General features: G+C 40.0%; 1 long non-coding RNA gene across 1 annotated transcript; it reads left to right on the top strand.

Annotated features, from left to right (window-relative positions):
* LOC307085983 lies at window positions 1–1,094 on the top strand. Its single transcript, XR_013812397.1, has 3 exons — window positions 1–244; window positions 342–456; window positions 581–1,094. It is a non-coding gene; the product is annotated as an uncharacterized lncRNA (long non-coding RNA).
* Window positions 1,095–13,526: the final 12,432 nt, after the last annotated feature.

Genomic DNA, 13,526 nt, shown 5'->3' with positions numbered 1-13,526 from the left:
TGAAGAACAGTTCCTTAGTTCTGTCAAGGCCATTGCAGAGTTATACGGACATCACCCATCAGAACAACCATCCATTTAGGCTGCTCCTACAGGTGGATTCCATTGATCCAGACTCTCACTCACGGCCTTAAGACAGCGAGGCTCCAACCTCTGTATATCAACCTATAGGTGCTCACTGAGAAGATGAAGCTGGGATTGGTCTTCTTCACCCTCCTTGCTGCCTGGCCTGGCAATGTCTACTCAAGTGAGTCTCCCAACTCACCCTTCCCTAACAGCCATCAGGCTCAGTGAAACTAAAGTTTTGAATTAAACTCTGTTTTTCTTGTTCCTTTCTTCTGTAGCCCATGGACCAGTGCAAGGATGCTGTCTCAAAGTGTCTGGCACCAAAGTCCCTGTGAACAAGATTGTGGACTACAGGAATCAATCGACAACAATCTGTGGTATCGCTGCTGTTGTGTAAGTCTCGACACAACACAAGTCCCACAGTCAATACAGACCAACGACCAACTACCTGCCAATGACAAACATGTGCTTTTTTCCCTTGCATTTAACCTTGTGTACTTTCACATCTCAATCGAAGGTTCACAAGGAAGACTGGGCAGAATGTGAGAAGAATCTGCGCCGACCCTAACGGTACATGGACCCGAAGAGCCATTAAGAAGGTGAACGAGGACAGACTTAGAGCACTACAGGAGAACGAAGACAAGGTTGGAGGAGACAACAGAGCTTCCACAGACTCTCCCAGATCAGCAAAAGGAAGCGTTAGGCCGAGGAAAAGCAACAATAGAGGGAGGCGAATTAGCAGGAATCGCAGGAGAATGTGTGTTTTGCCAACAGAACCCACTGTGGTGGCTTGAATGGTGTTAACAACAAAAAAGACTGCTCTTTTAGACGATTAGACGATTTTTTGTTATATAAGTATATAAGTTATAAATATAATGTATTTTAATCTATCCTTACCTATATTATTATCATCAGGTATTCTCCATGTAATACCATGTCAGCGATGAATGTAAAATAAAAACTTTCTATTGTCAATTCACATTCAAGTATGTGACTTTATTTTTTTATTAATGGTTCAATAAATTGCTTGGTTGGAAATGGTTTATATGAGCCCTATTGTGAGTTTTTATTGTAAATAAACAAAACAAAAGAAAAAGTTAAATACATTTATTATTATTTTATATTTGATAGCTTATGTAATTTCCCCATGCTATCAATTGCCGGTTTTGGGTGGGCATTGACTTTCGCAGATTTAACAATTGGCCGTTGCACTGAACTTTGAAAGGAATGTATTTTAGCTATTATAAATATCAGTATAAATATAAGTTAGTACGGACTCAGTTCTTAGAACCACAATCAGAGGAAGATGTGACCAAGAAAACTTGCTAGATTCCTTGTAAAAGATCAAATTAAATATTTGTAGATTATTTGATTTTAGATAGCGCACACAGGCTGGATGGCAGGCAGGTACGGGGTTGGTGGTCCTGAGGCAAGGAGAACACAGAGATTGTGAAAAGGATAAAACACGGAGCACAAAAAGTATTTAGAAATCCAAAAATTCACTAGAGCCGAAACTGGTATCTAGCACTATGGTTGAAACAACAATCTGGCGATAAGTGGATGAAGAACCAGGGTTTAAGAAAGGCAGAGATGATGGAGATGGATGGCAGGTGTGCATAATTAAATAATAACACAAAATACTGGTGGATGATATTCTTTCAACAAAAACTTAGATTTTGAAGTAAACCAAGGCTAAAAGTAAAAAAAAGTATTTTCCATACTAATTTCCCCATACTATCAATTGCTGGTTTTAAGTGGGCATTGAGCTTTACAGATTTAACAATTGATCATTGCGCTTAGGTATTTATTCCACTTTGTAAGGAATGCATTTTAGCTATTATAAATATTGATTGAAATGCAAACAAAGAGTAGGAGCAAATGCCCCAAACATAGGAACCCTTGTTAAAATAGGTTCAAACCAATTATTTGCTTTGAAAGATTGTTGCTGATTAAAAGAAAGACCACCACAGATCAACAAAGTCTTAAATATAGAAGATGTATTGGCAGAAATCATACTAGTATTTTAACCACTTAAGATTAAGATGACATCTGAAGATACCACATCCTGGAATCTCTTAATCTGTGTGTGTGTGTGTGTGTGTGTGTGTGTGTGTGTGTGTGTGTGTGTGTGTGTGTGTGTGTGTGTGTGTGCGTGTGCGTGTGCGTGTGCGTGTGCGTGTGTGTGTGTGTGTGTGCGTGTGTGCGTGTGTGCGTGTGTGCGTGTGTGCGTGCGTGTGTGCGTGTGTGCGTGTGTGCGTGTGTGCGTGTGTGTGTGTGTGTGTGTGTTTCTGGGTGTACGTACGGGTCAGTTCTTGGAAGATGTGAGCAAACAAACTTGCCCCCCCCCCCCCAACAGATAGATTTTCATTGGTCATTTCTATCAGAGGTTTTAAACAGAGTTTCAGTTTCATTATTAATTGAATCATTGTATTGAATATTTATGGAAAATCACACAAGAGGGCCATTAAAAAAAATATATAAATATATCAAAAGTTTTTTTTACTTTTAATACACATTTATTGAACCCAAGGGGAGTCACTATAATCTTGTTGATGGGGGTTATTGTTGTAATCATTTGTAGAGAGCACATATGCAACACTCATTTTGCTGTGGTGCAAGCAACTAGCAGAAACCAGACCCTAAACCCCCATCCATTTCCTCTCCAACCCCCCCCCCCCAGCTCAGTGGTGAGTAATGCACTTTCTCTCACACATGCTGTCTCTCACTCATCATCTCTGTCTCTCTCTGTCTCACACTATCACTGTCTCTCTCTTTGGTCTCTCTCTGTCTCTCTCTCTGTCCTTTTCTGTCTCTCTTTGTCTCTCTGTCTATCTATAGGTTCTCTCTCACACCATTCTTTCTGACTTTCTTTCTCTTTCTCTTTTGCTCTCTCTCTCTCTCTCGCTTTCGTTCACACCCAGGGAAGTTTCCTGCAACTGTCTTAAGTTAAATGTGTTGTACTGGGATGATGAGCGGATACTTACATAAACAAAACTTGAAGATTCAGTAACCGACAAACTATATCCGTAGACCATATTTGTACAAATATGTAGACACGACAAAATTGACAGCGACGCAGTGACTTGGCTGAATAACTGGACTGCGGTTCAATAAATATTGTGCGTCACCATTTGGCAGCACCTGGACGGATGGTCTTTCTATTAAAAATATTTAGTTTTACAAAGAGGAAGGCACTTCCACTACATTCTGTGCCATGTGTGACCTGTATGTGTAATTAGTGTGGTTGCAAAGCAAACCACACTATTATTATTATTTTGTGTCTTTTATGTCGTTCTTTGTTTCTATTTATACTTAATTTTGTAAAAAAAGTTTTTTATGTCTTATCATGTATTTTGGCTACCAATCTAACAGCCGGATAAATCGTTTTTTAGGGTTAATAAGTCGACCCATCCTCACCCATTATTTAGTGTAAGGGGAAGATAGGGGCTGATGAAGGGGTTTAAGGAAGAGCATCTTTCAGGATAACAGCTTGCTGAAAGGCAAAGAGAATGATTCCTGATGCTTTAACTCATCATATTTATTTGTCACTAATACTTACAGACATACATGGAATACAGGTACAAATTGAATAGGACATGAACATTCTTAATTATGATTATTTGAATAATTGAATACTTCATAAACGAATATTCATAATAATTAACAAGGATCATTTATTATAATGCATAGTATTGTATTGATAATCATATATACTGCATCAAAATACACAATGTATAAAATAGTTTTATAAAAACACAAATAAATGACAATTCTAAATTGTAGGTTGATTTTTACACTTTGTCCACAAAATGTACATATCAAAATAAAGTATGGTAATCATCAAGTCAGTTTACAAAAAAAACATTGATGTAGTTGTTATGTCGATACTGTCCCAACTGAACAACTACTTATGGCCCTCAACCTCTCAGAGGATGGAGATTTTGGAGTGAAAGTGTGGAGGTCTCCTGTTTTTTTGTTTTTTTCTTTCAAGGTAGGCCATGCTTTTCCTGGTCAACGGCTTGTTGGGCTCTGCACAGATCCGCTTGTTCCTGACTGTGGTGAAACTGCAGACAATAGGGAGGACAATAGACAATAGTTTCCATAAGGGTTTATGATTGCTTGGTTGTAAAATAAAATATTGTCGCCGTTGAAAATAAAAACCTACACGACTGCACGCAGAGGGCATGATGGGCTTTCCTGCACATGGTAGCTTCTCAGTTTTCTCAACGTCACTTCGGTTCCTTTAAACTTCAGACAGCAATGGGCGATTCCACCTGGAGGAAGAAGCGATGTAGAGGATATAAATGTATGAATGAACAGCCTCCTCCTCATCATCAACTTTAAAGTGATTTGTCATTCCAATGTTGTAGCATTGAATCTTTTTACACTGGAACAACCTTTTGTTAATACCTCAATTATTAACTATAGAATACAAAATGAGTGATTTAGGTGAGGAAAGTATACATACCTTGAGCAGAGACAATGCAGACCATATAAACAGCGATGAGAAGAGGCACCAGAAGGATAAGCTTTGACATGGCGTATAACGCTAATGTAGACCCCAACGAGGAGGACTGATTTGATTTGTGTGTGAGTGAGAAAAAAGAGCTGCTTTTTAAGACCACCGACACACAGTCGATGTGTCATAGGTTCCTTTAGTAATGGAGAGTGGTGTGCTTGTTTCCTACCACAACACTTCTACATCTTGGCCATACCCTCCCCCCTTACACCTCCACTCTCACCATCTCTGGTTGTTTAAAAGTCTGAGAACATGTTCCATGTAATGTACATTTACATTGAGTCATTAGGATGTGTGCATGGGAATGGAAAAAAAGTGTTTTTTTATGCGAAGCAATTCATGCAAAAACGGCTAACGCATGGTCTAGTGATCCTCAGAAAAAATGGTGTTCATGGTTACTAATAGTTAATTATGATTCATTTATCCATTCTTTAATAGAATTAGGTTTAACCCTAACCACATTAAATAATGTATAAATACCATGGTTAACATGGACACCATTAGTAAACGATTACTTGACCACAGGTGTGCTGTGAGTCAGTTGTTACTTAATGCATATAACTGCATGTAGTAATGTTAATGAATGGTTAAAAGCAAGCCAGCAGCTGAAACTCAAAAGCCTGGTTGCTGATCCTGTTCTGTTCCTGATTCCTGCAGTACAGAGGATCAAACTCAGACTGCTACTTTAACACGTTTACCAAATCTGTTGCTGCCGTGGTTGGAGCAGCTAATACACCCATGTACTGTATGTGTTGTCAGTTGAACCCTTGAAGTCTATCTTTGTTGTGTTATAATCCTATGGTGGAGAAAACAGAGACAGAGTCTCCTGCTGCTGGCTCAGCTCCTGGAGGAGGTCCACCTCCAGTAACCCCAGGGCCACAGCCGTTGTGTTCCACCAGAGACTCAAAGTCAGAACCACTCTGTGTGTTGGGTGGCTCCTTCCAGGGAGAGTTCAGACTGGAGTCCACGACCATCATGTTGCTCTAAACAGTTAGGCTGTCGGGCGTGGTCACTTCCTCAACGTCCTCGCTGTCTCCGTCTGACAGCTTTTTTTGGACTTGGTCAATGTCTCGGAAAACGTTTCAAATGTTATTGGGCTGCAAAATTGAGGTCCAAGCAAGCATTGTGTTGTACTGGAGGTTGTGATACATCGATGAGCGTTATGATTCTGATCCTTAATCTTCATAAACTAATTCAATTAAAACATAACATCATTGGCTGAACCATGCAACCTGTATTGTTAGAAATAACATTAATGTTATTCCTGCACACTTGTTGCACATGGATTAATATGCAGAGGTTAAATCAGCCATCTCCACACGCACTCTGGAGGAGCCCACAATAAGTCAAGTATTGTGGGCAACTTCCACACAACAGAAATACAGGCTTGTATTAAAGATAATAGATTGGATGACTGCTCCAGACGGGCCATGATGGCCTACCTGGCATGATTTTGTATAACCGAGCAGGCCATTGGAATATTGAGTTGCCAACAATATCAATTAATAATATTGATGAATTGCGCTTAGTTGATGAATGTCTGCTTAGCTTAGGTTACTAACGAATATGCATATCTTCGCAGGGTCTTGGAGAAGATGTATAAAGAACGCAATGCATGCTCCAAAGCAGCCCCTAAACAACACAGAGAGAACAGTGAAAACGCAACGTACTAAAGAGCAAGGCAATGAAACCTTCCTCTACAGTGTCTGAATTCCGTCTCTGGCGTGTGGTTTGTGACATCGCAATAGAGAGATTCTGGAGAATAGTTGTGACTGACAGGATCCTAAGCTTCCTCTAGCTCCTCAGACCTTGTGTTTGGTGTTTATCGGAAGTTCACCAGCGAAAGGTCTTTCAGTGCCATCATCTACGGCATCTCACTTGTGTATTCATACGCTGGAACTGTACTGTACTCATGCTGCATTATTCATTCATTATTCATTACATTTTTAAAAGCAACTATTGTTTCTCTACAGACCAAATTAATTAAGGGAGACAAAATCCATTGGTCGATGTACCTTGCAGTTCTAATTGATCATGCTTTCTAAGATCAAATTGTGAAGCTATAGTAGTAGAAGTTACATAGTGCAGCGGGGAAATGAAACCACTGCCAATTAAAATTTCTGACCGGCTGATTCACACTGATTGCACCAACATGTTATAGATTTTCTCTGACTAGGTCAATTGTCTCAGTGATGATGATTGTGATCAGAATCACAATCAATATTTCTTGTTTTTTTGGTCCTCAGCCACACATCTTGTTTGAATGCAAATCAAAGACCAAGGTGAAGCTACACAACCTCATTCCACAGTATTAAGCCCTCACAGCTCCGGGGTAAAACAGGTTTTGCTTCCTCCTTTTTGCATGTAAAGCAGAGCTTTGCCCAAGAAGACATCCACCAGCAGCAACCACTATCCACCACCATCACCAAAGACCTCCTGAATAGGCTCATCTCCAGACAGCAAGCATGCATCCCATTGTCTTCAGACTGGCCTGCCTGGCTCATTTTTGCCGGTGTCCTGGCCCTTATGGCTCAGGAATCTAGTAAGTTAACTTCTAGGTCAAAGACACCAAGCACTTGGGTATTTGACACTTTGCAGACGATAGACGATTAAATTATGTTTGCTTGTGGTCGCATTGTCCGTCACCATGGACAATACATATTTTTCCATTTCTATCAATTTAATTTGAATTCAAATGTTTGGTGGCAATGCTTTCATTGTGTGTGTCACAAAAGGCACCCATTGCACTCCTCAAATCTCTAGAAGGAGGGATCCTTCCTCTGCCTTTCTGCTCAAGGTTTCTCCTTGATAATAAAGGGAGATTTTCCTTGCTATTTGGGGGACTAGGGTTAGGAGGTGTCATAATATATGGCCTGTAAAGCCTTTTGAGCCTGGAACTGTGATTAGGGGCTATACATATTGCATCGACTTGACCTGTTTTGGTTTTGTGTTTTCCTGTAGAAGCGGTTTGACAGTAAGGTGTCCCACTGCTGCAAGAAGGTCAGTACCCAGAAAATCAACATTCCCATCTCAGGCTTTAGGTATCAGAAGAAAGACCCTCCCTCTGTGAACGCTGTCATGTAAGTACCGGCTCGGACCTTGTCATTCATGTTCAAACATTCTGTGCTCTGCCACGGCAATGGCAATTTCTACTGGTCAGAGGTGTGCCCTAATTTTTGATTAAATAAATGGGGAATGAAGCGAATATCCTGGTTATAACAATATTCAGCTAACCAGGCATCTTTCTGTGGATATGTTCAGTATTCATTCCTTTTGAGAAATCTCAAGTGTGGTCTACAAAGTACTCACATGTGGAACTATGTCTAGAAAGCTTCTCTGTTGCCAGGTTCTTCTCTCCAAGAGTAATTCCAAATTTATCTCACGTTAAATGATTGCCTTTCATGCATTAGTCCAACAGACATAAAACCAAACATACCACTTTGCTTTTTCGCAAGCAACACAATAATAAATAGATGGATAAAAACATCAATAATCTAATTTAAAGGAGACATATTATACCACCAGGTGTGAGTGTGATTAGCCTTACAAGCCGTTTTGAAAATCTGCCCCATATGACATCACTAGTGGGCGTGTTTACCTAGATCTGTGCTGGATAGATGAGCAATGTTTACTTCAGTCCACTGGGTAGGCTGGTAGACTGATCTATCCAGCACAGATCTAGGTGGACACGCTCACTAGTGATGTCTTATGGGGCAGATTTTCGAAACAGCTTGTAAGGCTAATCACACTCACACCTGGTGGTATAATATGTCCCTTTAATATTGTTATATGTTTTGACAAATGAATGGATTCTTGATTAAGTAGAGGCGTGGATGATTGGCGACCCCTCCGCTTGCATCACCCTGCTGGGGACGCTCTGCCATAATGACCCCCTCGTAGTACATTTTCGCTTACAAAATGTATCCCCCCAACACATTGCATATGACCACAGAGGTTCATATTGATCTTCATTTGGATGTTGATTGAAGGATGCTGTTCCCCTGTCCTCCTTGCAGCTTTATGACCACAGAAGGAGAACAATGTGTACACTGGAAGCTGGCCATTACGTAGATCAGTCAAATAAAATTGCATCTTTCTTCTCACATCATGCTTCTTTGGATAATTTGATATGTCACCACACTGCAAAGTATGCAGCCTAAAGCCCCTTTAGGCCTAAACCTTTTTATAAAATCGTAGTAATACGTAATGATGACAGCTAAGCCTTATTAATCAACTGCTGTTGATAGCAGCTTGCCATCTAGTGGAAACACCACGCTACTGCAGTTATTGCAATATACTAAATGCATCTCAATGATTAAATTGCTGTTTATTCTTTCGCATTCGGGAGGCTCATAATATTAACACACATAAAAGAAAGTGTTTGTATTCAAACGCAAACTTCTGAGTTATGCCAAAAAACCTCTGAGTAGAGATATAAATACACACAACTAACACCATAAATACACACAGCTAAATTGCTTCTCATAAATAACACTTTTTTTCCATTGCCATGCACATATCCTATTGACTCAATGTAAATGTACATTACATGGAACATGTTCTCAGACTTTTAGACGACCAGAGATGGTGAGAGTGGAGGTGTAAGGGGGGAGGTTATGGCTAAGATGTAGAAGTGTTGTGGTAGGAAACAATCACACCACTCTCCATCACTAAAGGAACCTATGACACATCGACTGTGTGTCGGTGGGCTTAAAAAGCAGCCCTTTTTATCGCAGACAAATCAAATCAGTCCTCCTAGTTGGTGTCCAGATCAGAGTTATATTAGTTACATGTCAAAATGTATCCTTCTTGTGCCTCATCGCTGTTTATATGGCCTGCAGTGTCTCTGCTCTGCTTTTATAGTTTAGAATTTAAGTATTAAAAAAAAGGTTGCTCCAGCGTAAAAAATGTCACAGTGAAAGGTCTTTCAGTGGCCTCATCTACGGCATCTCACTCGTGTAATCATACGCTGGAACTGTACTGTACTCATGCTGCATTAATCACAATATTAGAATCAAACATTTTAATGAATCAAAGCCGTAATATTTAACGTTTGACTCCAGTCATTACATTTTTAAAAGCAACTATTATTTCTCTACAGACCAAATTATTTAAGGGAGACAGAATCCATTGGTCGATGTACCTTGCAGTTCTCTTTTGATCATGCTTTCTAATATCAAATTGTGAAGCTATAGTGGTAAAAGTTAAATAGTGCAGCAGGGAAATGAAAACACTGTCAATAATAATCACTGACCGGCTGATTCACACAGATTGCACCAACATGTTCTGAATTGTCTCAGTGATGACGATAGTGATCAGAATCACAATCAATATTTCTTGGTTTGGAGGTCCTCAGCCACACATCTTGTTTGGCTGCAAAACAGTCACACTTTGAACAAGAATAATAACTCAAAGTTAGATCAATCTAATAGTGCATATATTTCAGCTTTCTTTAGACCGTTTCCGTTCAGGATTTTTTTATTTTCTTTTTTCAGACTCGGCGGGGCCAGCGGGGTGGCCAACCTCTGACCCCCATGTGGCGACGCCCCTGATGTCCTTCCTCATTTAGAGAAGGTTCTGCTTTTCAGTTAGAAGGAATGAACGCATTCATCCATTCAGTTCAAAGGGTCAAGACTCCAAGCTGCCTTTTCTATACCCTCATTATGTAAAAGCAGAGTTTGGTAAAGGCTAGGTTGTGACAAATAGCATCAGAAATACAATGTGTTCAACTATTGTAGATTGATGTTACAAGGTGAATAAATTTGGACATTTCTGACAAGAACACTTAATTACTGGCCATGTCATAAAACTTTGAGCAAGGTCACTACTCGGATATCATTGATCCTACCTAAAAGCCATCAAAAATAAATGATTGATAACAAATAAGCCAAATGAAATGGAAATTGTGCTTAGGCCAAATGCATACTTATCTCTACGTGCGATATTGACACCTCATAAGTCAAACTGTCAAACTGTCCATTAAAATACTTTTTTTTACTTGCACACAGTTAGATGATATGTCAGATATATTATATATATTAAAAGCAGGGATAATGGGATAATTCCATTTCAGGTCAATCCTTGGAGTTTGTTGTTTATTTCTAGATGTTGATAAGGATGGAAGTGGAGGTAAGAAGGTACGACTTTTCTTAGCTTTTTTTTTTAACAATAAGCACGATAGAATTTCAAAGAATTAAATGTACTTAAGTAACGTTAACTTGGGCAATGAGAGAACCTCCAGCTAAAGAATCGTTAGGCCAGATGAAGGCTTGCTAGCCCATGACCTGGCCTCACATGGGAGGAAGAGGATTCTAAGAAAGTTGTGGTTTAGCAACGGAAGTGGAGTCTGGCTTTTCTCCTTCGTGGTCCGCGATGACAAGCACATGGCATGACGCAAGTCCAAGGCATTACAGTACATGCCTTCTACTCGAACTGAAACTGTGTGTGTGTGTGTGTGTGTGTGTGTGTGTGTGTGTGTGTGTGTGTGTGTGTGTGTGTGTGTGTATGGTTGTGTGTATGTGTGAAAATATCTTAATATAGTGAATTCTGAAGAAGTTAATGAAAATAGAAAATTTTATTTAAAGTAAAACGTAATGTATAAATATGTGTTTGTGTGTGTGTGTGTGCGTGCGTGCGTGCGTGCGTGCGTGCGTGTGTGTGCATGCGAGCGTGAGTGTGTTTTAGTACGGGATTGACAAACTCTGTCCCTCGAACCCTCAAAGCTTCAGTGTGAAATGATTTGTTTCCTTAAGTTAACTTCTAGGGCAAAGACACCCGAGCACTTTGGTATTTGACACTTGCAGACGATAGACCATCAAATTATGTTTGCTTGTGGTCGCATTGTCCGTCACCATGGACAAGAAGGTCAGCACCCAGAAAATCAACATTCCCATCTCAGGCTTTAGGTATCAGAAGAAAGACCCTCTCTGTGTGAATGCTGTCATGTAGGGTTAGTGATACAATAGTTGAAAACATCGATAATCTAATTTAATATTGTTATATGTTTCGTCAAATGATTGGATTCATGAGTAAGTAGAGGCGTGGAAGATTGGCGACCCCTCTTCTTGCATTACCCTGCAGGGAATACTCTGCCATAATGACCTCGCAGTACATTTTGCCTACAAAATGCACGGCACAGGGGAAACAAACCCCGACACAATTGTAATGGGTTAGAAAAATAGTTCCTTATTGTGTGTAAAGGGTTAAAAATATAAATACATTTGAGGCATTAGTAAAAATATAAAAGCAGACACCCCTTTATTTTTTGTTTTTGACTATAATAATCTAATAATCAAATTTTATAATGTCGGCTTTCGCTAGAATGACTCACGAGCCACTAGATGGCGCACGGCGCCCAGGGGATTATTAACACCACAGGGACACGTTACCGCAGAATAAATCCTGCGAGCGAGACTAATGGGAGCTTTGTTTCGTGTCTCTTGTTTGTTATACAATAAACCACAGGATTTGTGCCAACATACCCTCTTGGCTACCCCTAGGTCAAGGGGGCAACACAATGCACTCATTGTACATTGAATCAGAATCAAGGACCAAATCTATTTGTTTTAAAGTGAGGATTTAGCGCTAGGTTGTCATGACCACAGAGGTTCATATTTATCTTCATTTGGATGTTGATTAAAGGATGCTGTTCCCCTGTCCTCCTTGCAGCTTTATGAACACAGAAGGAGAACAATGCGTCTACTGGAGGCCGGCCTGGGTGAAGACCAAGATCCAGGAGCTGCGGTGAGTTGTCTCTTCTGATCAGTTTCCACAAAATACACACACACACACACACACGTACGCACACACGCACGCACGCAGACACGCACACACTTTACATTTGTCCTCTCCGATATTGGCCTTCAAGATCACTGCTAAAAAAAAGAAGAACCTGACCAGGAAGGAGAAGAACCACACTCCACTTCCGTTGCTAAACCACAACTTTCTGAGAATCCTCTTCCTCCCATGTGGGGCCAGGTCCTGGGCTAGCAAGCCTTCAACTGGCCTAAAGGTTCTTTAGTTGGAAGTTCTCTCATTGCCCAAGTTAACGTTACTTACATCTTTGAAGTATAATCCAATAAAATGTTCATTGTTTGAAAGTTGTACCCTCTTACCACCGCTTCCATCCTTATTAGCATTGATATGAAATTAAAAAATCACATTATCCATGCTTTTGAAATCATCTGACATCCACAAATCATCAAACTATTAGATAAGAAAAATATATATTTTAATGGAAAGTCCAAAAGCTTTGTCGCCTTTGTGAGGGGCGATATGTTAAGTATTCAGACAATGGCATTAACTCCTAATTTCTCCATCTTACCGTGCCCATGAATTGAATATTGATTGTTTAATGTTATCCTGTAAGTGTTACGTGCGGCGTGTTATGCAGCTTTTCCTCAATTTACCTTGAAGCTGAAGTTGATTATTGTATTGTAGGTCACGGAACTGTGCACATTTATTTTCTACCGGAGCTTCCTCATCTCGTTCAGCTGTTCTGATGCTCTTCAGCAGAGCCACAGTATCTGAGAAGGTGTGCTGAAGAGTGTTCTCCATGAAGAGATGGTACAGAGCCAGAGCACCACCGCTCAGTTTCTTGAACTCCTCATTGTTGCAGAAGAGTGACAGTTCAGTTGTCAGCAATGGGTGAGCCTCCATCAGTTCTGTTGTACTGTGGGAATGTGTCTCTCTGCCGCAGTGTGGCACTGATCAGGGGCTTGTGAAGGATTACTGCTGCTTTTTTATAAAAGTCATTATTACGATATATATCAATAAATATTATAATAAAATATATATATAAAAACTATTGGATCAAGGTATAGGTTAATTTGATAGGGACAATGCAAATGAACATAAGTATAAAACTAGACTATTCTATTATGTAGGTCCTACTTTAAGGCATGTGCCCACTTTTCTGCACAATATCCCACTACTTCGAGAAAAA

This window comes from Pollachius pollachius (genome assembly GCF_949987615.1).
Source record: "Pollachius pollachius genome assembly, chromosome: 14".
Taxonomy (NCBI): domain Eukaryota; kingdom Metazoa; phylum Chordata; class Actinopteri; order Gadiformes; family Gadidae; genus Pollachius; species Pollachius pollachius.
Note: the sequence above shows the minus strand (reverse complement) of the source record. Positions and strands in the feature narration are given on the sequence as shown.